Here is a 24,917-nt window from a genome sequence, read left to right on the forward strand (position 1 = left end):
AGAGGCAAGATCTTCAGCTGCAAGAAGTTAATTGTTTAGGATTTCTAGAAGAAGCTGAAAAGCAGGCTATCAAAAAAGTTGGAGCTTGAATATTTTGATAGTGCCAGCTGACCTGGCACTTTTCTTTGACTGGAAGGATGATTGGTCAGTCAAAAGAAACTGCAGGTGACTCGTATGTATAGATTTCAACAAAGCATTTTACATTGTGACACATGGGAAAGCAGTAGTCAGATTAAGATTGGAAACTGTTAAAATGAGAGATAAAACATGGAAATTATGTATGGAATAGATTAAGCAAAAAGTGTTATACTTACTCGAAAATGATTAAAATAAAAGAAGCTTTCAAGTCAGGATCCTCTGAGCTTGGGGTTGGGACAGATAATATTTAGTAATTTCATAAGTGATTTAGTGATTTCATAAGGCATAAAAATACACTTTTAAAATTTTCTGCTCAATGTATACTTGCCATCTGCTGACTGATCCTCAAAAAAGTGTGGAGAGCTGGAGGAAAAGAAGCTGGACTGTGAACAAAAGGAATTAAAGGATGATGTAATTAGACAGCAAATCTAATTGTACAAAGGACAAGACAAACACTTAAGGATTAACAGTTAGGATTGGTAGTAACACTATCAGTTCTTATTCATGTCCTGGGCAGATGGAGTTTAACTGAAATGAGTAAAAAGAAGCATTAATGGTCTTATGGAAAAATAAGATTTCTATCAATGGGAAAGTTAAAAAAAAGTTTTCCAGCTTGCCAAAACAAAGGCTGAGAAGTATAATAATAGTCTCTCAATTTTTTTAGAATGGTAAACATTATGGGTAGCAAACATAATTTTTGGGTAATGAACAGTCTTGGCATTAGAAGAAATGAGTACAAAAGATGAACAAATATATTTAGACAAAAAATAGCTAATCTTAGTAGCAAGAGTAGTAGGTTTTCTGACATACTGACCAACTTTCTGGCATCTGAGGGTTTTTAGAAGATATTTTTCGTAACTTGCTTGAAAATAAACCAGTATACCATGAAGGAGAACAAAATACAGTGTTCTCAAAATTAGAGAGAGTCTCATTTATACACTACAATGTTACAGAAGTATTTGTGAGAATAAGCAAAACATTTGAATAACTGCTTTCCCTTTTTTATTAAGTATTACTGAATAATTAGTTAGATACAGCTACTCTGCAGAAGATGACCTTTCCTTCACATTTGTTTCTTTTTGTTTTTTCAAAACCTGTGTAAGTAGAAATGCCAACTACTGTTGTACTACAGACTTTTTCTGTGGGCAGAAATGAGACACACCTCACATAAACACAGAAATTCATTGCTAATGTAATTGAAATCTTAACAGCCTACTCTTAGAACCATTACTGGTCCAAATGCAGTTATTATATGTATGCAGAAAAGTTTAATAATAATAACAATAATGCAAAAAAGAGTCAAAATGCACAAGCTGATAAGCTCCCTGACACTTCTGGACATACCTCCAGTGGTTTCATTCTGGTGTTGGTGAAGGTGCTACAGGGGTTCTCAGCCTTTGGTGGGAACAACATATTCATTATGTTGGATATGATTTTATTTCCTATACCCCCTTTTGTTCACTTGCAGGCCCACTTTTCTTTTAGTGACCATTACTGAGTTCATAGCTGCAGGATTTTAGTTCCAGATGATCATTTACTTTCTCATGCCTGTACCACTCTCTGCTCCACGATGTTTCTTCACTTCTCAAGCCTCTGCTGTTGCACCAGGTCTCTGTTTTTCTGTATTATGTTATCCATAAATGTCTCATTCTACAAGGAATTTCTTGTTATTTCTATCTGTATAAAACTGTACTGTAGTAGATAACACAGATTAAAAAATTAACCTGATCATTTGGGAAAAAGTGCTGTTTGTGCTATAAAGTAAAAAGAGATAAAAGGCAGGTCAAGAAAAGGTTAAATAGATAAAGCTGGATAAGGCTCTGTCCTGATGTCTTGCAAATTCAGTATGCAGCATACAGTCCATTTTTACAGGGCAACAAAGTTACCCACTCCATCTTTATCCTGAACATGGGAGTTCATGTTCTAGCAAGGTCTTTACACAGCAGTTATCTTTGGAACTGGGGTGTAGGGGAGGCAGGTGTTGAAATTTTTTTTGCTGTAGGGAAGGAGGATGGCAATTTTCCATCACTTTTGTCACTTGAATAATATAGTCCTAGGCCCTGTGGACGCCTTTATGAAACCTATTTTGTTTCAGTCTGTCCTTGCTATCCTACTGAGATTGTTTTAACCTGTCAAACTCAGTAGCACACTTAGGCAAAATTCTTTTATTGCATGTATTCTGAATTTGACTCTTGTTCTATGGGGAATGGAGTGCAACTGCCAACAGTCATTTTATTTGTCACCTTTAACAACCATCAGGAAAATGGAACTGTCTGTGTATGATGACCTAGAAGGCACTTATTCACCCTTAAGCTATTCATTGCTAAGTCCACCTAGACCAGAATTGTACTGTTCCTCTAAATGACAGTGACATCTAATGCAATAACTCAGAATGTATTAACTGACTAAATGCATGCCGTTATTTTTCTGTGGTAGTTTGGCTTTAGACAAGGAATAATCAAAGCCAAAGTGAAACCTCATATTATAAATGCAGTAGAACACGTTTGGAAAACCTTCAGAGCTTCATGATCTATTTTTATCTGCTAGTATCTTGCTAGTTCTTCTGAATATTCTTGGCAAAAATGTGTAATAGATACAGCCTGAACAGTAGACACCTACCAAGGTACACTGAAAGTGTCTGGCAAGTTTATCTCTGCAGTATGGCAAATTCCCTCAAATTTAGGATAAACCCTGACCAGAATGCTGGTGGTCAGATTATTATAACCTGAACAATTACAGACTATCATACTACTTTATTTTCCTGCTCACCAAGATATTTTAATTGGCTGTGTCAGCTATTAAATTTAAAGAATGAAATTTCTGCATTCTGTGAACAGTCTACAGAAGCTTTTCATTAAATGCTCAGTTAAAAAGTTCTTCTATGTCAAACCTCAAAGAAGGGAAATGCTAACAATATGGTAGGGAACTTTTTTGGCCTGTAATATTTTCTTTCAGACACTTTTTCTGTGTCAGGAGTCACTGTATTTTGATCCAAAGCATTGCTATGCCATGCTTGTTTCAGCTATGTATATATTAAATAAAAATGAAAACAGCTTGAGCCACCTGTCTTGAATGGCAAGACTGTCTTGGAGATCTGATTCCCAATAACTGTTATAAATTTCCTATTAAAAATCCCAGGTCTGGTTTAGTTGCTAATTGCTGTATCCACAGTCAGTTGGGTAGCAGCACATAAATCTTATTGCTTTTTGTGTCTTCACTGATTTTATTGTACTGTAATAACAGCAGGTCTGATAAGTACTTAGAATCAAACTAGAGAAAGCAGAGCCAACAATGAGCAAAAGAAGCATCATACCAGAAATCAGAATCTGGGGAGTAGCAGATACCTTTCTAGTGTTAACAAGTTTAGAGGGCACATTGAATAAGAGAAATTAAATAAGAGGAAGAGGTAACAGAAGATGTAACAGAGGCAATGAATCTTTGAAAAAATAAAACTGAAGTGAGAAAGAAATGCCAGGCTACAGATGTGACCATCTCCATGGAGAAACTTCTGACTATATGAATGTCCAGGGTTTTAATGGTTTTTCTTTCTCTGTTTGGTTTCTCTGTGCAGTCTTCTTCCAAAATTACCTGTTTGGGCGAGAGAAAAACACTTAAGCATTACAACAGCAATAGGAAATAATAGAAAACTAAGCACCTGAGATCTACAGTTTTGCAGAGACTGGCTGAGTGAAGACTCTTAGGTTTTGCCTCAATGCACCTCAACACAAGGCCTGTTTTTCATAGGATTGCAAAACTTGTACAGTTCTTCCTCTTAGAATTTCGCCTGTGATCTAAACTCTGGATTTAACTAGACAAATACATCAGCTGCAACTTTCCATTCTTATCTACCCAGGAACAGCTCTGCTAAATTGCTTCCATGTCCTTTGTGATGGTCTTTTATCATCACATTGTTTGTTTCATTATCAATTTCTTTGGATTTTTTTTTCTCCAAACAGCCTTTGGAAAGAAGAAATTCACCTTTTGTTAAACTCTCTCAAAGCAGTAGTAGAGGGAGATGTGTGCTTAGTGGATAGTGACATATGTGTGTCCTAGCAAGATACAGAATCACAGTGCCTCCCTTTCTGTTTTTCAAACAGTTTTTAGAAGTCCAGTTCCATATTTCTGCCAGCATGCCAAAGAGTGGGCAGCAGATGGTGTCTGAGGGGAATTCACATAAATATGATGTCACAGGTTTTGTTCAGAGTGGAACACTTTCTACAGAAGAGACTGACATCACTGAGCAATCATCATTGACAAGAAAACCTGGTGAGTCAGTACTTCCAGGTCATCTGAACTCTTCAGCAGGGCATCTTGTTGAACCTTCACTCCTAAGTCCTTGTAATCAAACAAACTTAGACCTGAGAATAGAAAGAGGCCAGCCTGGGAAATGAGAAACAAAAGAGAAATTCAGCTTATGTTGTGACATGTGTGCAGCATAAGTGACAAATATAGAGAAGGATTTGTTGAAATCTTTTGCTAGTAGAGTGTCTGAGAGATAGGGTAGCTTGACATCTGAGGTGGTGATGAGGAGCAAGAGTGCACTTTGTTTTCAAGAGCAGGTCTAACTATAACTGCAAACAGTGAATTGCCTAGGGGCTGAAATGCTTAGGCCTGCTGTAAACATGAAATCAGTGTTGTTATTTTTAGACAGTATGGAAAACACCCGTATAAAAAATGTGCTTGTTCGCACTGGTCATTTCATATCAACTTAGAATAATAGTTCTTTGTGTCTTATGAGACTATCAGTGTCTCGAGTGAAATCTCTTATTCAAATGTTGATATTGGCTGAATTAATGACTTCTGGGACCTATCTGTACATAGCCACGTTCACAGTCTTATTTTGGGATATGAAAATGAAAATCTACCCGAGTGTTTCAGCATCTGCCTGTCACCCAGTATTTACTCACAAACTCTGTTTAGCTGCCTCTTCTTAGCTCTCTTTGCAGCTGATGCCATATAAGAATGATGATGCTTCAGCTGTTCTAGTGAGGTATGAGCTTCTTATGCTTGAGCTCCTACTAGAAGGCTTTAGTCTTGTCAGGAAAACAAGAAGTCTGCACCTTAACTTGATTCATAGTGGGAACTGAAGCTACTTTTTACTTCTTGACTCTTTTTTTCCCCCATGATAAAACCTGCTGACACATCATCAGAAGATGGCAGGAGGACTTAAATAAGCAAGCCAAGCAAAAACCAGCAGGAAGAAAACTTGAAACTGCAAAATTAAATAATGTAAAAGACTACTCCATATCAAGGAAGGGTAACTGAATTTGTGAATAGAAGGCAAACAATGTCCAGTTTTAAAAAAATGCTGAAATCAGGTATTCTTAAAAAACAGGATACAGGGTAAATCATCGGTCTTAAATGTCTGGCAGGAGAAATATTATAAGGTATCTTTGGTAGAAGGCTTTAGCTGTACAAAAAAGATAATATCAGATGAAATATTAATGAAATTACTCAACAGAAAAGGAATGGGGAAAAAAAAATAGTTACTCTTCTCCAGAAGTTTATTCCTTGGAAGGATTTGGCATTAAGAAAAAGCAACCAAAATGGAGTATAAAATATTCTTTTCCTTCCAAACTGATAGGTAAAACTTGAACAGAAATATTACCTTACCAAAAATTCCTAAAAATCAGAAAATTACCTCATACACTGTCTACTATTTTCTTACATATAGCTATGTAAAATAAATGAATGTGTAATTTATCTGAGAACACATTGTATGTAGTATGAGAAATTTCAATACTAGTGCTAGATACAGCATTATAATCAACTTAGAATACAAATTCTTGACCTAAATAAGTAGAAAGACTGCAGTATGAGGTTTTATGTGCAAACATATATGTGCTAGAAAATCATTACTATTATTCTGGATGTCAGTAGTACTTTTTATTGCTATTTTGCTCCATGCTATACATTTTTTTTTGGTGGTACTTTCAACAGCTATTTGAAATAAAATATTGTAAGAAAAAGGCTTCATATACAAATATCACATGATCAATATTTACTCAAGAATAAGTTCACAAATTATTTTTGTTGTATTTACCTTTGTGCACCTATGTTGCATATAGTCAGTATTAAAAGAGCTCAGTATTTGGAAAGAATTTCCAGGCAGTAGGTTTTGTGATTCTGTGTTTCCATTACACTGTTTGCTATTACCTAAGTGATAGGGAGAATTAACTGAACAGTTTGTACAAAAATCCAACTCTGTAGAAGCACCATTAAGATCTTCCCTGGGGAGGTCAAGAACTACTTTCAGGAACACTGAAAACCCTAAGGAAAGGAGGGCTAATAAAACTAAGGGAAATAAGCAGTACAAACTATAGTCACATCTTGCATGGTCATCCAAGTTGCAATTACATGCAGTGAAACAGATAGTAGAATCATAAAGTAATATATTGGCTTTTTTCTTCATATTTTTAGTACTTGGAGTTCTGGGCATAATGTTTCTATAAACATTTCCAGATTTTCAGCTGTCTGAGGAGAGTCTTTGAGTACTTTAAATTGAACTAGATTAGATTAACTACATAAATCTCATCATATATTTTGGTTTCTGTGAGAAAAATGAGTGTGATCATTCCATCTTTGGCTCTTTTGCCTGTGTGCATACCTGTTGTGCATATGCAGTCACATTTTAGTTTTGAAAACAGTCTGCATTACATCATGTTTTCAGATAACTTCAAATGTGTGAATGTATAGGAGGAAAGGAAAAATAGTGGAGGGCTGAACAGTTATGCAACTAAATTAACTATACTATTTACCCTCGTGCTTATTGCTTCTACCATGTTGATTTCTCAGCTCAAAATGCTGAATCACTCCCAGGTGTGGAGCTAGCTACAGGTATGGTTTGGGTCTGAACTTCTTGGAACAGATGTTCTTTCCTCCAGGTTAAATGAGGGAGCAGTTCAATGTTCTTCTGCTTAATAATTGGTAAATCAATGGAGGCTTCAGTCAGTAATATAAACCTATGGAGCTCAAATGAATGGAGGAAAGGATATGGCATGGAACTAAATTTTTGAGATGGAGTGCTGGTTTTCACTAGGGTGAAGTTAATTTTCTTCTCAGTGGCTGGTATGGGGCTATGTTTTGGATTTGTGCTGAAGAGGGTTGATAACGTAGAGATGTTCTTGTTATTGCTGAGCAGGGGTTGCATAGAGCCAAAGCCTTTTCTGCTTTTTGTACAGCTGGCCTGGGGAGGAGACACAGCCAGGACAGATGACCCCGGCTGACCAAAGGGATATTCCAGACCAAATGGCATCATGCTCAGTGTGTAAAGTGAGGGGAAGGAGGAAGGGGGAAATATTTTGAGTGATGGTGCTTGTCTTTCCAAATCACAGACACACATGATGGGGCCCTGCTCTCCTGGGGATGGCTGAACACCTGCCTGCCATGGGAAGCAGTGAATTCATTCCTTGTTTAGCTTTGCTTGTGTGTGCAGCTTTTACTTTCCCTATTAAACTGTCTTAATGTCAACCCATGAGTTTTCTGCCTGTTACATTTGGTTGCTGGCTGTGGTTAAGCCACTACAGATGGTGGAGAAATGGAAAAGAGCTCTGAAGAGTTAGCAGCGGGTAGAGCTGTGTATATGTAAGAGTGCCCTGGAGAAGCTGGAAGCTGGGTTTTGGCTAGTGGCACCATGCAAGAATGTGGTTCCAGGAGCTCCTAGAGGGCACCAGCTTTGGGTGTGGCCCAGACAACCAGTGTTTGACAAATTAAATGGCTGAAGTGGGGTCAGTATTGTAATTTTTGAGAAACTGCCAATATTTAAAGGAGTAAAATATTTTTTTTCTCTATTTTCCGTGCATTTTTAGAGATAGAATGTTAACCAAGGTGAGGCAAAGGCAATGATTAAATTTGCATAATGAATTTGGTTTTATCTTTGTCTTAGTTGAAATCCTTGGAAAAGCAAACTGATTATTTTATCACATATGACCTTTCTGATAGCTATCATAGACTTTATAGCTGGTGATGGACCAAACTACCAAAAATGTAGTGTTTTTTGTCCTTTGCTCTACTTAATAGACTCCTCTTGAGCTGCAAGATATACAAAGCTAAGTAAAATAGACACACTGGGCAAATGAATCTGATTAAGATAGTAATTAGACATACAGCTAATTGCTTTTTACATGCTGTAAAAAGTTTTCTTAAAATAATTGTGACTATATTTCTTTTAGCAAATACAGTTTTGTTTGTTTTTAATAATATCTAGACTGGCAATGACGGATTCCTAGTGATTTTTGCGAAAAATAACTAGATGGGTGTACAAGTTATTATATGAGTAAAAGATAAATTTGGCTTCCTGAGCATAATTTTTCTTGTGAAGAGGACTTCTGTTGCTCTATAATATTTTTATGCCTGGAGTACTTGAGGAAAGCAATCTGAAGAGAATGCCTGGAATAGGAATACCAGCTGTGAAAGGGAGTAAGTGCTGGAAGTAACTTCCTTCTATAAACACATACACTTTTGGAATAGATAGAAGAATAATTGGAGTGCCTTTAGCAGACTAGTTGGTTATTTTCTGTTACTCTATTATCATGCTCCTAGGAAAAATCCAGATCTCTTTGTTCTGGATCTCCTGGTTAATGTCAGTGTTCATAGGCTTACAGCTTCCACTATTTAAGTTTTTAAAATAATTTTTTCCTTTTACAGCTTTATAGTCTTTGCTGTTTTCAGGGCCACATAAGAAATAATGGTAAAAAGGAATTCCACTGATAATTATTGAATTAAAGTAAGTGTGGAAACATCAATCTGAGTTCTGAAAACACCATTTGGAATGGTTTAAGACAGTGGTATAGATTACCCATCACAAACAATCTGTCTTGCTGAACATAAATGTCTTGTGCTGTGAAGCAACATACTATATATGGAAGTGTATAAAACAAACGAACCAGAAACTAACAAAAAAACCTCAACTCAGAGGAAAAAAACTCATAAGGGAGCTCAGGCTCCTAAAGGTAGCACCAATGAAAAGAAATAAGAATTCTCATCCTTCAAACCAAATTTCTTGAGGCTTTATTTTATTGGAAAATTTAAAAATACTTGTTTGAATGCAGTTTGTTAATCCTTGGGTTCTTTTTATTTTGTACTTTTAATTTTGTTTGGTTTTTGAAAATGCTGTCTGCATTCCTTCTGTATTTTTTACAGCTCTTAAAATATATTAAAAATATGCTGCTGTTTAGAATCATATTGAAAGGTGACAAAATATTTAAACATTTTTTAAATTAAAAAAATAGTTTTTCCAGAACTTAAGTTGTTCACTGATTTCTGAAAATTTCAGATTGAATTTACTTGTTCGATAGTTATCATTTTACTTTGCTTGCTTCAAAATGTGATCTACAAGTTGTTTAAAAAATAGATTGAAAAGTCATCTAGTTTAATTACAAAGTAATTTAATCAGATGCATCTATATTTCCAAAACCTTGTAGACCCATACAAGGCAGTGATGACAGATCTATTTGGGCTTTTTATTCTAGCTCATTCCAGGGCAGAGAGGCTATTAGAAGCTAAAATTCCTTTTAGGCTAGGGGCTTATGGACCTATTTTAGTTATCTAATATCAGAACAGACTTTAAAACTCACAGAGGTGTAATAAATAAGTTATGAGGCTGGGATGAACTCTCAGCCATTGCAGATACTTTTCAAGCTGGACCTGAATTTATTTAATACTCTGGGTATGTCCATTTGACATCTGTTCTTAAGTTATTGTATGTTTCTGTATTGCAAAATTCTAACCAAAGGTTTTTTGTTTCTTTAGAACAAAGCTATTATATATGCTGAAAATATTGGAAATATTTTTAGTAATTTCTAAAACAAATGTTTTTACCAATGAATACTTCTTTAAATAGATCATCTGTCCTGGATCCTTGTTTGTTGCAGTAAAGTGGTACAGTACTCAGGGATGACAAAAGTAGCTGAACCCAAAGCTTACAGGTGGATATATATTTTAAAAATGAATGTGTGATTGAAAAAAAAAAAAAAAAACCCAACAAAAGCCAAACCACTAAAAAAAAAAATCCAAATAGGAGTTGGTATGTGTATATAAGTGTGAATTCCCTCATCAAGGGTAGTTTTAAAAACACTTTTGTACTCCCAAATCAGAAAACTGAATCAGACCCGTCAGGTTACTTGCTGCCCATGGCAGTAATGTCTAGATGGAGTCAGTTCAGCTACAAAGTTTAGCAAGCCTGTGTGGAAGAGCTGAATCTCCTCAGTGGTGTGCAGTAGGCATAACTGTAAAATACAGTCTTCTTTAAAAGCACGTTGGTGTTTTTTAAAGTGGGTCCTTTTCTTCTGTGAGCCGCATGTGCTCAGATATACAGCTTGGTTTGAACAGCTGCTCCTGAAGATTGAAATCTCTTTTGCTTCCCCCTCATGGCTTTAACTGCAGTTGTAGTTCCTTTTTCCATTTCTGATTGAAGACTTCTACTAGGAGTTGCCATGAAGGGGAAAACAGTTTGTGACCTGGAGGTCGGTACAATGTATTGATCTGCCATGAGCGTTGCTCCGTGTGCTGGCTCCTGCTTCACAGCGGTGCGGCGCTTCCCCTGCAATTCAGCCGCCAGCTCAGCTTATGCTTTACAACTTCCATACTTGCAGGTTCTAAAGTCACTGCTTGACACGGTGGTCTTTAGGTGAGGCTGAGCTCTGGAAACACTGTCTACATCAGTATGGACCTAGAAAAGCTGCTTATTATTCATAATATTTCTTTTAGCATAAATGCAATTTCTTGTAAGTTTCCTCCATGAAAGGGTGCACAAATTTAGGTCTGTGAAGGTTTGGTTCTAGCACATTATATTTTAGGTGAGAAAAGAAATACTCCACTATTCAGTCAGCTGGGGAAAGAAGAGAATCAGAGTTTGATTCACTTGAGTGCTGTTGTATTTATGCAGATGTCTGCTATTCACTAGATTCTGCTATAATTTTTTTAGAAAAAAATATTTTCTAATTTATAAATCAGTAATGTTTTATAACTTATATTTACATGACACTGTTTCTTTGCATGTAGCAGAAACATTTCTAATGTATGGAGACCAGTGCAAAAAGTTAATTTGCCTCTGTAGCCAGACACTATTTTTCTTTGTAGGCAGAAGATGCAAGCACTTGATTTAAAGAAGCAGCAGTGGTGTGTGTGCAGCAGTCAACACAAAAATCCCTTCTAACTGCACAAGACAGACACTGCTATTTATATGATGCAGAAAGGTTTTACTTCTCTTTTTTTGAAAATAAATATAGTTGCTATAGAGATATCTAAAACTCATCACTGTCTCTAGGTGTATTCTGTGACCTATTATTCCTGAGGAATAGTCCCCAAAGCATCATAGCAATTGGTTACAATTTTCCTCTTCCTAAAAATTGCCAATTCCCTCTGCATGAATTGCTCAAAATAAAGGGGTTGTCTGCAAATGATCTAGGCATAGTTGTAGGAAGTTATTTTGCCACTGGCAAAACTGTTGCTGTATGAAGAGAAACCATATATCTGAGAAGATATTTTCTGCCTTTGTTCTGATTCTTTGGCAGCCAGGAAACTCTATCCACTGAAGCAACTTCTGATCTCTAAATGTTCAACTTGTCAGTGCCTTGCTCTGCAGTGGCATGAGGAAAGGCACAGTGCTTATTCCAAAGTGTGAGGAGGGATCCAGTTCCCATGTATGGTATTCTCATTTATTATTGTAAAAGCATATTAGCATACACAAAATAACCCTTAACTAAGAAAATGCTGGCAAATGTGTTGCTGCTCATAAAATGAAAAAAACCAGTACATTAGCTGGTTACAGATAAAAGAACTTACAGAAGTTGATCTCATACACTACATATACATGTGTTTATAAAAGTTTGATTAGTGGCACGTTAAAACTACTGTACAACAGAAAATACTGGATATTGAGGAGAATAATGGGAGGTATCTGGGAGGAAAATTGTCAGATATACAATTGCTGGAATTAATTTGCTTTTCAAGTTCTTGTAGCTTGAGAAAATTTTATGGTGCTGACTCTCAAACAAGCTTGCATTGCACCTCTGTGATTCTTACAGGAGAATTTACAGCAGGACATAGGGCAGCTGGGCATGGATCTACCTCCACTTCACAGAGAGAAATGAAGCCCCATTAATCTGCTGCTCCTTAAGCTCTGGGTCCTTTTTATACCAGTTCATAATGAGGGCTCTTTTCTATAAAGGCTTCTAATATGGTACAAAGGCACATTTCATTTCACTAACCCACCTGAATGGACACTGTGTGATACCTCTTTAATTTGTGGTTTGTTTGCACAGAAGAACACCATTTTTACAAATAAAGCAACCAGGACAAGTAAAATTTGTTATGAAGTTATAAAAGACATGTAAAAGGTAAATAATGTAGTCAAATGTAGGGAAGAAAACAACAAATACCACTGACAAACTTCTGAAAGACCAATGTAGTTTGATATATAAATACAAATAAATGGAAATTATTTTCTATTTCACTTGCCTATCAGTTCTGTTAGCTGCCATTTCATTGCTTGTATTATGGCTCTGCTACAATATATGGGGTCTTCAAGAAGAGTGTAATACAGTATTTTAATATTTTCAGTGTTCTATAATGCTAATACTGAATAAAAAGTGAACTTAGAGAAATCTATTTTAGTTATCCAATCTGCATTGTTTCAGTTCTGAGTCTTTGGAATTCCGTGTCTAATTGTATATGCTGCCAAGCAACCCCACTAATTTTCCTCACACCTTTGTTTTCGAAGTAGGCATCTGCTTTTAAAAAGTTATAAGATCACTTTGTGTTGGCAGATGTGTATGGCCATTTCTGTGAGTTCAAGGTTAGTTGGTGGGGGAGGTATCTTCAATTTCATTTCAAATATTTACTTGACTTAATGAGACTGCTCTTTCTAGCTCAGCAACTTGCTAGGTTGTCTAGATGTACTCTAGACTGAGAACAAATGGGGGCTCAATTATCAAAATCATTCCTTCAATTCAGAATACTGGTTTGTGACATTATCCTGCATACTGTCTAAATTTCATGTGAGTGCAATGAAACTACTGCAAATAAAAAAACAACCAAAGATGTCTGAATTTTATACCTGTGCTTTATCATATGGTTATACTTTAATTTGTTAAAAATCCTTACCCAAGAAATGTATGCTGCTCATATACAGTCTGAGCTTGGGTTTGTCACTTGCAAATAGCTGTGTTTTCTTTTACATACCTACATTTAATTGTGCTAATTCAGGAGCACATGCAGCACAAAGACCTGGAATGTGTTAATTTGCAGACCTGGTTCAGGACATCTCCAAGTGTTCCAGGGAAGGTGAAAAGGAACAGGTGAAGCTATTGCAATGCAAAGGAGGTGGCAGCAGGAATAATTACCTCAGTTGACTGCCAGGTGGTTATGTTTGCTGAAATGCATTAAAGAGGTGGGGAGGAGAGTAGGGTATTGGGTGTATTATTTTTAAGGTATGTTTACCTGGGTGAAGAAAACACAGTCCATCATATTTTTGTGCCTACTTTAGGAGAAAATAGGGGTGGTAGTTCATATTTGTTGAAGGTGTTTTAGGTGTATGATGGTGCCTGTGATTTAAAGGAGCTATGTAGGTAAGGATTTTAATTTTATTTCACTGTCTGCATTCTGCTGCACATGTTTCTCCTCACTGTATATTCCTCTCGTTTTAGGCTTCACTTTGAGCTTTGTATCACCTTACCATGTCTGTAAACTAATAACTCAGATTAAGTCACTAAGAGTTGTTCTTATGTGTCCTATAGATTTGGTAAGCCAAATACTGATTTAGGAAAACTTCTCCTGTGTCTGCTTTTTGGGTTAATTGCCTCTCTGTTTGTAAATGTTTGCCATCAAAAATCACATAAAGCATAGGAAGGCAGATTACAGTTGGTGGGTTTTGTTGTGAAGTTCTAAGAAAATAAGCCCTGATAAGATGAAATAGAAGGCGTTGTTTTTTATTATAGAGTGAAAGGATTCATTCAGCAAAAAGTAACCTCTAAACTGAGGGGGAGCAATGTTATTTAGAACTGGAGCGTGGCTTGGCACTCTGCTGAGGGTAAGTCGCAGGGTATTGATGCAGCGCGGCAGGAGCAGATTGGAGAATCTGACTGCAATCTCCTTTCATTTACTGTCATGCTGGGTGAATAGGGTAAAACACCAATTGCTTATATGACTAAGGAATATTGAAAAAGTACTGAATGAGTTTTACCTGTCTTCCTTAGCAATTTAGCTGCTGGAAATTATTGCAAGCTAGTATCATAAGATCAGTTAGAATGAAGAACTGTTGTTGGAGAACATCTGTGTTTAAATGATCAAGCAGTGCTATCATAAGATTTTTAAATTCTTATGCCACATATATTTATGTGAGTAACCATGAGTAGCAATCAGATAACAGATGGTATTTATTTTTTTTAAGAGTTAAGAAAATGGCCTAGATATAGGACTTTTCAATGAAGAGGCGATATAAAAAACATAGGGTGGTATGCTGCTGGTATATCTGAAAGGCTAGACAAGTCAGCATATTGCTTTAATGTCTGGAAGAGTTCCAGGTTTAATGAGCATTTAAGCTCCTTTCTGCTGTGGGAACAGCATAATGAATACTGACAAGCCTGTGTTGCAGGTTGGCTGACACAGCTGTCCTCAAAATTCAAGGGCTTTCATAGTTGCCCATCCCTGAGTTCTTCACTGTTTTTGAGTAACTCCCTGGCCCCAGACTCAGTATTCTTCCTGACAATGAAAGCAAGTCAAAGAGTTGGAAAATTGCTTTATTGACACTTCTGGAAGTGATCAAGTGTAGTGTCATCTTAAAAACTAAAAACTCTCCTGTATTTCAGTGTGCTGTGCATAAATGTCGATCTTTGTTATGTACTGTTCTGTACATACATATTTGGGGAGGAGAGTGATGGAAATTCAGAATGCTGTCATTGCGGAATAATTGTGGAGTAAACTTCTTTTACTGACCATAACTTTGAACACAAGTGAAAGGAACCAAGTCTGTTGCACAATATTGCTCTTTGTCCTTATACTGGCAGCAAGTAGGGCTGTTTGAAAGGAGTATAAAAGAGAAATAGCCAGGATAGCTATCAGATGACCTATGATGGGCTTTTGCTATGCCTGTATATTCTGTTAGGTAGTGAAGGCTCAATCTTCTCAAATGCACATGAGCCATCGGAGAAGAATTTGTTATTCCACAGAGATGAATATAGGGAGAAAAGTATCAACTACACTGAAATAGAGAGGAAAAATGCCAATTTTTATTTTAGTTGGGGAGGGTACACCGTGTAAGTCTGTGTATGCCTAGGTGTGGGTTTTGTATGTATTTAAGAAAAGTTGCTCAAAATCTCCTCTTCAGCAAGAGATACTTGAATGTGATTCAAACCTGATGATCACTGTGAAGAAAATGCTCTTAGAGACACCTGAGATAATGAATTACTTGCAGGAGCCAGTCCTAAGGCCTGGCAGTATGATTCTTCCCTCATTCAAGCCTTCCATAATGTCCTGTGCACCTATTATTTTTAGAGCACAAGCTGAAACTCTCCTGAAGATGACATAATTTGGTTCAGACCAAGTTTTAGAAAGATTTTGAAGCAAAATGTATGATGTAGTATTATGCTGTTTTTTTTACTAACTTTGTCACAGCAAGTGAGTAGTAAAATGTAGCTCCTAAAAGGTGGATCTGATTTTTAAATAGCACTTTGGCAGGTGAGACATCTAAGGGGCTTACAAGGCTTACATCTGTAAAATTTAAAGTACACTTCTGGAACACTGGATCACCTTAAAAACCAGTAGGTGGTAGCAAGGTTGGTTGATTGTGGGACACTCAGAGCACAAGAGCTTCCTATGTAACTTGGAACTGCATTTGCTTTGGACAGAAATGATTCTTGAGTGGTTTAGTGTTTTGAGTATTAGGTATTTGGTGGTTTTTTTCTTCTTTTTTTTTCTTTAAGCAGTTGATATGAAAGGCTGCAACTGAAATCAGGGCCCTAAATGTTGAATCCACCTTTTGTGTGTAAGTTGCTAGATTTTTATTCAACCATTCATTATAAATCATGCTGGGTGTAGGCTGGAAAGGGCCTTTGGCACTGTCTAGTTTGATCCCTGATCAACTTGCTTATTTTTACTTTGCAGCAAGAAAGAGTATGTAGCTTTTTGATCTGGTTCAAAATATTTCAGATAAAATGAACTCAACTCCAGACAGCTTCAGTAAGTAGCATGACTAATTCATTAACAATACCTCCATTTCACATTTGCTTTTAACTTTCACTCCTGCCAGATGACAAAAGAAATTAGAGGTGTGGAGATGAATTTTTGGGCTTTGTGCTGGGAACTCTCTTGTCCCCAGTGTTCCAGACTATGTGTATTTGTAGTTTGATCCGGTCTAGCTTTCATGTTCCTTTCACTCATTAGTGATGCCCTTTCTCACATGACAGCAATAACCCTGACAGGAGAAATTCCATTCGTGAATTGTTCTCAAATCTGAATCCTACAGTTAAACTCATGTCAAGTAGCCCTGTGCCTCTCCTTCAAGCGCTTTGAGGCTTGCTGATCGAAAACACTTATCAAATTGAGATAAATTAGTGTACTACAAATTTGGTATGCTCAATTTAGCATTACTGTAAAAAATCCATTTGGGATAATAGACTTTGCCCTAGGGATTAAGAAGAGCCACAAGGAAAAAAAAAAGTTTGGTCTTGGATTGCTAATTAAAAATCAGTAGCATTGGGAAATGTTTCATGCTTCAGTCTAATTTTTGACAAATATGAATCACAGAATATCCTGAGCTGGAAGTGACCCACAAGGATCACCAGGATCCCACTTCTGACCCTGCACAGGACAGTCTCAAGAGTCACACCATGTATCTGAGAGCCTTGTCCAAACACTCCTTGAACTCTGTCAGGCTTGGTGCTGTAATTACTTCTCTGGGGAGCTGTTCCAGTGCTCAGCTGCCCTCTGGGTGAAGAACCTTGTCCTAATATCCAACCTAAACCTGCCCTAACACAGCTTCAGGCCATTCCCTTAGGTCCTGTCACTGGTCACCACAGAGGAGAGATCAGTACCTGTCCTTCTGCCTTCTGCTCGTGACAAAACTTTAACCACAATGAGGTCTTCCCTCAGTCTCTTCTCCAGGCTGAACAGACCAAGTTATGTCAGATGCTTCTCATATGGCTTCCCCTCAAGGCCCTTCACCATCTTTGTTGCCTTCCTCTTGACTCTCTCTATCAGCTTGGTATCTTTATATTGAGGCACCCAGAACTGCCCCCAGCACTCGAGGTGAGAGGCTGCCCCATCTCAGAGCAGAGGAGGGCAATCCCCTCCCTTGCCCCGCTGGCAATGCTGTACCTGATGCCCTCCAGGACAGGGCTGGCCCTCCTGGCTGCCAGGGCTCTGCTAAATCCTATTCAACTTGTCATTGACCGGGACCCCCAGTTCTCTTTCTGCAGTGCTTCTCTCTAACCTCTTGCATCCGGGTCTGTACATGTGTGGTAGATTCTCTAGATAAGTTAATGCAGAGAGATATTCATGAAGACTAAGGAGGTCTGTTACAGTGTCTCTTCTGCAACACTAGCCTTGTGGTGCCTTTGAGTCTTGCCTTTCTTTATAGATGACCTGAGCTGAAAAATGGGATCAGTTGCAGGGCACAAGGCTGTTGGTATCCAGAAGGGCTGTTAGCTTTGCAGATCACTGGTGTTTAGAAAAAGGACTATACTAACAATTTAACAATATAAAGTGCAGCTATAAGACATTGAAATACTAAAGCCAGGAGAAAAAAGTAAGTCTTTGCAGTAAAGTGTACAGTCTTGAAATAGCAGTCAAAGCTGGTTTTCACCCACCGTTTCTGAAGGCCTCTTAGGACTCAGATTTTTTTGACTTTGTTTATTTTAGCAAAATTGAGCACATCTAGGCATGCCATTGCTCTTTGTTAATATGCAGAGGGTTAAATAAAAGGAAAAGAGAGAAGGAAGTAGACAATAAAGACAACTTTGTGTAAGGAGACAGTGGAACTGGGCTACAATTTAGGATGCAGTCTAGCTGTAAGAGGAAATTATTTTTGTGCATACCTTGGTGGGAGTGGGAGAAAGAGAAGTCTCAACTTCTTTCTCCACAAAAGCCCTCATAAATCTAGAGAATTTCTTATAATTTACTTTCCCAGCACAGAAATTGTGTTCATGATCTAGGAGGCCTCTCCTAGTCTTCATTAGCAGAAACTGTCTTGTAGTTATATGATCTATTTGGCTTTACCTTTACAGCAAAATAACATAACACTGCTTAAGGGAATATTTGTAAATTCTTGTCTAATAAATGATACATATCTCCATTAGTATAAATAAGCCTGCTTCCATCCATTGTGGGGAACATGAAAATAATTTTATTATCCTCTCTGCCAGAAAGAGTATTCTGAATTATAAATATATGTAGTAATTATACTGTTGATAGCTATAGCATATTTTTTCTGCTATATTAGTGATTTTAGTCACAAAATGTAACTTTTAGCTAACTGTCATGGATAAGAAAGCCAAGTAAAATATTGGGGGAAGAAAAGTATGATGAAAAAAGTTGGAAAGCCTTCTGCCCCTGCTCAACCCCCCACCAAAGATTGTGTGTCTTCTTCATAAGAAACAATGTATTGTGTAATGCAGATGTAAATCTTGTTAATTTTTCACTGAAGTTGCACCCTCCCTCCCCTACAGGGAATATTATTAATTCTGAGTATCATGGAGATTGGCACCAGTGTAATTATGCAGAAAATCTTCTTGTTGTCACTTTGAATGCTAGTTAAGCTGCTGCTTCTATTTTCCCCACTACTGGAGGCTGCAGTCTATTGAGATCCTACTGAGCACACAGGAGTCTGGAGTTTGTGTGCATTTCAGTATAGAAAACTGAAGATTGTTGTTGGAGAGTGGAGTAAAAAATCTTTGTGACTCTATGCATTGTTTTCTGGATGGATCTTTGATGTTGGATTCTGTATGTGAAATGCTGCAAAATAATTTATTGAGGATTTCAGATGCTTTTGTGAAGAAAGTTTTTGCAGTAAGCTGAAGCAGGAAAGTGCTTCTATGCCCTGACGAATGTGGAAAAATATTTAAAATATGTATATGTTAATTTTAGTGTAATACAGAGCACAAAGAAAAATCTTAAAAACTTCACTTTCTAAACAAAGAATGCTTTCTAATGCATCTATAGCACTTTAATCAAAGCAATATTGCTTGTATTAAATAGTTTCAGGTTTACGAAGTCTGTTCTGAACTAATCTCTGACCTACACATATATTCCTGGAAACTTGCAAGTTGTGCACTTTTCCCAGCTCATATTGCATTCAGCCCAATGTAAAGCTGAGCATCCTGGTGACTGAATATTGATTTTTCTGAGAGAGCTGCATTCCCTACACTTCAATTTGGATTCTATGAAAATTGAACTCCTGTTTGGATGCAAGTGCTCTCAGAAGAAAACCCATTTTTCTATAAAGAATAAGTCTTATAGAGAGCTATTAAAACACAAATAGAATATGTATTTCGGGAGAGAATTTTATATATTGATGTGTTTCAGGGTTTTTGATATAACCAGGTCCCAAACACTGGTTGCTGCTGTCTATGTTCTGTCCAACTCCTGCCTCTCTGGTGTGCAGGACACAACGGCAGCAGTGGATCTTCAAGTAATGCTGTCTTGCTGCCCAGAATGTGTCAGCACTGACCAAAAGTAACATTGGTTAGAAATTGAGTGTTGAATTGAAGATAAAAGCTTGGCTCTTTCTCAGACTGTTCATCTTCACTGATGCCAAAGGCTGCTATTGATTTTAAAATCAACTCAAGGCTCCACATATATTTTTCTATGTTTTTTAAATGTGCTAGATAGCCAGCATATAAAAGCTAATGAGGAAAGTATTGCAAAAAAGCAAAATGATCTGTTAGACGTGCAGTGTTTGTAAAGAATACAATTTAAATTGTTGTGATGGCATTTTTTTTGCCTTCCCCGTGCTTTCAGGGAGCAATCTCCTTTTCTAGTGAAGAAAAGTCAAAAAGCCTTATTTATACTACATGCATGCATTTTTTTTTTTTGGCATTTTGCTTTTAAAAAAAGACTTCAGTATGTTTTCTGTAAATTACTCTTTGAAAGGCAAACTCTGTAATACTTTAAATACATGAAAATATACTTGATTCAAAGTCTTACACTTCTGTTTCCCTTATGTTTTATAAAGGTCATTTTCAGGTATTGCATGCTTTTGGATGTTGTTTTATATCAATCATTGTATCAGTTGTGTTCTTGATGATAAAAACCAAAGCACCAGGCTAGTGAAAGCTTTACTTACGTTACTCTACTCTATTGTAAATCATTTCAGGGGGAAGTGTGTTGATCATAAAATTGGCCTTGTAGAGGTCACTGATGGTCATCTCCCCAGAATGAATTTCATTCAGAAATCTGGTTTAGGTCTTGAACAGGGTTATAGAGCTCACAGCTATGGGGAGGACAGCCACTAGGCCCTCAGGGTCTGGGGTGTCTGCATACCCTCACTCTGAAGAAGGGCTGGTGCAGCAGGAGGGGTGCATGCAGCAGCCTTTGCCAAGGCTGGAATTCCTGGGTGGTCAGCCCTGAAGCCTGAGGGGTGGGGTTGTGTGGAGGCTGGGATGACTGGAGAACCCAGAAAACTGCTGGGTATGTCCAATAGGTTTAGAAGGCTTGGCAGCCCCCAGGGACTTCTCCAAAGAGCTACTACCCAGGCAGATGGTGCCTGACTGGTCTGGCTCTTCTTTCCTAGGTGCAGAGCCTTGCATTTACCCCGATTGAACTTCATCCTGCCTTCGTACCCTTCCCCAAGCTTGCCTGGGCTCTTGCTGGGCAGCTCTGCCCAGGACCTTGTTTGCTGCCTTTTGGAGAAGTGCAGTACGACTCTTGGTTAGGGTAGAGCTGAACTGGTAAAAATATAATTGTGAATTAAATTTATTCCAGTGTGCATTCATTTTTTGTTTTCACAAGCTTTTACTTCAAATACATTTTTGTGTTTTGTCATAGCCATTGTGAAAGGAATTTGGGATTTTGTTTGTGCAGTTTTGGTGTGATTTTTGAGAAGAGGAGCACTGTTACCTAAGTGACAGCAGTGCGAAACTGGGTGCTGATGCTTAACTAGTGCAGGCTGTTACTGCTGTAGGGAACAGTTCTTGTGGGCGATATGCCAGTAGGTGGAAAAGGAATAGCTGCCCTACAGCATGGGCAGGCTAGAGTCCTATGCAAATGTTACTTGGATGTTCAGTGGTATTTGATATGCATCTCTTGGGGTGAATGTTTTTAAGATGAAGTAAACAAGAAAAGGTCTGTTGGACTCCAGCCTTAGTGGTATATTAGCAGGAAATACTAATGAGCCTTGCAATTCTGTTTTCAATATAATGTTTGCTTTTTCTAACGGGTGCTACCCTACCTACCACTGCCAATAGGATGATGTAGCTCTTTGCAATGATAGCAATAACATTATATTATGAGAAATAGATCTGTGGAGCTGGCATATTTTATAGAACTGTTTTTATTGATAATGTTAGTATTCAAAATCCTCATATGGGTCGATCATTAAAGCTCATTTAAAAACCATTGGAGGGTTGCTTATAGCTCAAATACAGTGCAAGGAATTTAAATCTTAATTATGTGCAGAGAGATATATGAAATAGAATTTGTAGTCACAATGCATTTCTTGATTGTGAATCCATAATATATTATTGTTTCTTCAGGGAGTTGAAGAGATGCCATTAATGTAAAAGGTGAAAGTGTTCATTAAATCACTGGTGCAGCACTAGGCTCTTAATTTGATAAAATGAGACTTAGAATTGGGTAACTGCTGCACTTCTGGTTTTTTTTAAACACTCTGCTGGTTGTGGCAGTGGGTTCAGTGTTTTGACTAAGTGCAAAACTTAATCCTTTAAGGCATATTCCTTGCTTTAAGTGATATATGAAAGTGATAAATAGCACTCCATAATTAATCCATAGGTAAAGTGTAGATTTTACCGTGGTTGATTGTTAAGATTTTCTTGGATCTTCTTAGTGTTCAAGGCTAGATATTAAAAATATAGTTACTAAAGTTTGATAATATTCCTCTTGTTTTATAATATATGATTTGATTTCTAAAATTTCTAGTTTGATTCCATCTAGTCTATATAGTTGGTATATATATGAGCCATGCAGTTTTTGACATTATTCTTATTTAGGTTTAGCTGAACTTTTTAACAGCCCTCTTAGAAGGTAAAGGTACATTTGGCAGGATACATGAAGCAGTGTGCAAGTTTCTTTCTGCTCAGCTGGTTAGCTTTAATCCTGAATAATTGAAATATTTGAAATTTTTAGTTGTTGTTTTTCAAAACATACAAAACAAAACACATATAGTTGAAAATTTTTATTTCAGTGTTAAGTATTTATTTGAAACAGCGCACAAAGTCTGCTGAAGTTCTTAATCTTGGTTGAGCGAGGGACTTTGGCTGTATAAATGGTATTGTACAAAATGAAAAAAAAGTTTCTCCCTGTGCTATGCTGATCCACAACTATTCTTCCTGTTGCTCTGCATTAAAACACTGCTAAAGTTTGAGTATGTGGAAGGTTATTTGTATCTGTATGCATACCAGTACAGGATCCTTACTATACGCATGGAAAATGAAAGCATCGGCATGGACACCCGGGGTTCAAGCTCTGCTCATGTCATTGGTCTCACTCTGGAAGGATAGTAAACATTGGCTTGCTAGCAAGCAGAGTGAGTGCATGGGTTCAGAGCTTTGGAAAGGATCTTTTAAGGAAGAAATTGGCCTGGTCTTTGTACCTGGATTTATGCAGTGTGCACATCAACATATCAGCAGGGTGCTGCATTTGAAACCACATCTGAAAAGGGGCACTGGGATTCCACTCTGCACTCTGTGGAAAAGCTGTTAGGTTCTCCAGGAGCTGCTGTCTCTGGACACTTGTGTCTGTGACCTCGGGCTAGAAGGTGGTGCAGACCTGGCTGCTGGTTAACAGCAATGTGGTGAAGCCTTGGGCTGTAGCACAACAGAACAAAATTAACTGTGCTCGTTGTATGCCATTTATTAAGGTAGAAGCACCTGATAAGAACTGTGACTGCCTCTCTGGTGCTGATAACACACTGTAAAATAAGCAAATAGAATAACTGATTTTTTTGGCCTCAAATATTTTAATGCCATTCTTTATCATAGGGAGCTATTCTCTAACTCAGAATAACTAGTTTAGTTTATTTACCTAGATTTCGAGGAAAGCTATAGGAGTATATTAAATAAATCTGTTTGCTCTGACCCAGGGAATATTGTTCTCTGTGTGGTTTGGGGGGTTATTTTAACAGAGATGAATTGGAATTGAAATACTTACTAAAGAAAGGCAGCTATCCTAAACCTCTAATTATGTAGAAAACTTCAGGCTGAACATTGAGCACTGTAATTACCTGAAAATTACTAGCTGAGTCTGGACAAAGTATTTTTCTTTGGCATTTTGCTTCATGCCTCTAGCTTGAAAGAGAGATTAAACCTGCAAATGCTGGAGGTGCTGTCAAAACAAGATAACCAAAGCAAGAAACAAGATGCTTTTTAATTTCTATTGATTTTTCTCAAACTTTTCCAACTTGTCTTCTGTAAAATAACCGCAAGATGCTATATAATTTACTACTGTTCTTAATTAAATGTCAAGGTACTGAGCAAGGAGGTGAGGTCAACAGATGAAGCTGAACATAAGTAAAAAGTCCAGATTCTGGGAGCAGATAGCACCAAAGTACAAACATGCTTGGAAGTTTTCCAGCCTCGGTTGTAGTCCCAAGGACAATTTGAAATAGAGAGCCTTGTAATTGGCTGAGTGAGAGCTCCTTTCTAAAGAGACCTGTGAGACATGATTGTGATGTGTGTCTATTTTTCACTCATCTCTAGACACAAACATAAGAATTTATTGGTAGCATAGTCATGGACTATTTATGTCAAGGAAGTATGAACCCAAAAAATGCTAAGTTAGTGACCCTAAGCAAGTTTTAAGTTTAAACTGGCCTGGTACCAGACAATAGCTGACTGTGAATGGAGCCATCAGTGACCTTGAGTGTTTTCTGCTCAACTGGAGTTTAGACATTTCTTCTAATTTTGATTCATAATGGGCACTAGTGGACTCCCAACAGCTCTTCAGATGTGATTGATGAATGTGGGTCTATGCTCAGACAACATGTGAGAGTTTTCAAAGTGGGAACATGTCCCACTTTGGCATATGCTTATTGACCGGTGTAGAACACTTTTCTCTGTGAGGCTGGTCTGCATGGCATCTAGGAAGAGCACAGAAGAAAGGAGCTGTGAATCTGGTTTCCCCAAGGACACACCAATCATCTGACCTTAAAACTTGTTCACCATTAGAGAAATCAGTGTAATGATGGTGTTGCTTGCAGAGATCTTACATTAATCTTTCAATAAACCTGTCTAGGTACAAAAACTGTAGTCTGGTTTTTCTCAAAGCTGAAAGGGTAGTGCCTGAATGTGATTCTGTGGTTCTATGCCATGATTCTCTATAGCTGAGGATAAAACTTAAAAGCAGTGCAGGGTTTCCTGGAGTATAACTTATCTAATGGGATTTTATGTCTTGACTCTTTTATGTACTGTTCTTCAGATGTTGTCTTTTAGAGTTTTAGAAAATACCTGTGGAATCACATCAGACTTCTCTCAGTGCTGCTCCATCAATTTCCATTCATATATTTTAGGCTGTCAGTTGTTCCTGACGGATCTGTGCCTGAAAGATGTGGTTCATAGTCAACCCTCCTCTGCTTAGAGATGGTTTTAGATGGACAACCGAATGCTTTGGTT

The 24,917-nt window shown here is 37.5% G+C and overlaps 1 long non-coding RNA gene across 1 annotated transcript in view; it reads left to right on the plus strand.

The window, feature by feature from the left end:
* LOC137472229 (uncharacterized) overlaps positions 1 to 19,646 on the plus strand; it is a 39,182-nt gene extending 19,536 nt beyond the window's left edge. Inside the window, exons 2-3 of the long non-coding RNA XR_010998079.1 lie at positions 3,710 to 10,765; positions 11,652 to 19,646. This is a non-coding gene — a long non-coding RNA (uncharacterized lncRNA). The remainder of the gene's footprint in view (positions 1 to 3,709; positions 10,766 to 11,651) is intronic.
* Positions 19,647 to 24,917: the final 5,271 nt, after the last annotated feature.

The sequence above is a fragment of the Anomalospiza imberbis genome, chromosome 4 (genome assembly GCF_031753505.1).
Source record: "Anomalospiza imberbis isolate Cuckoo-Finch-1a 21T00152 chromosome 4, ASM3175350v1, whole genome shotgun sequence".
NCBI classification, from domain to species: Eukaryota; Metazoa; Chordata; class Aves; order Passeriformes; family Viduidae; genus Anomalospiza; species Anomalospiza imberbis.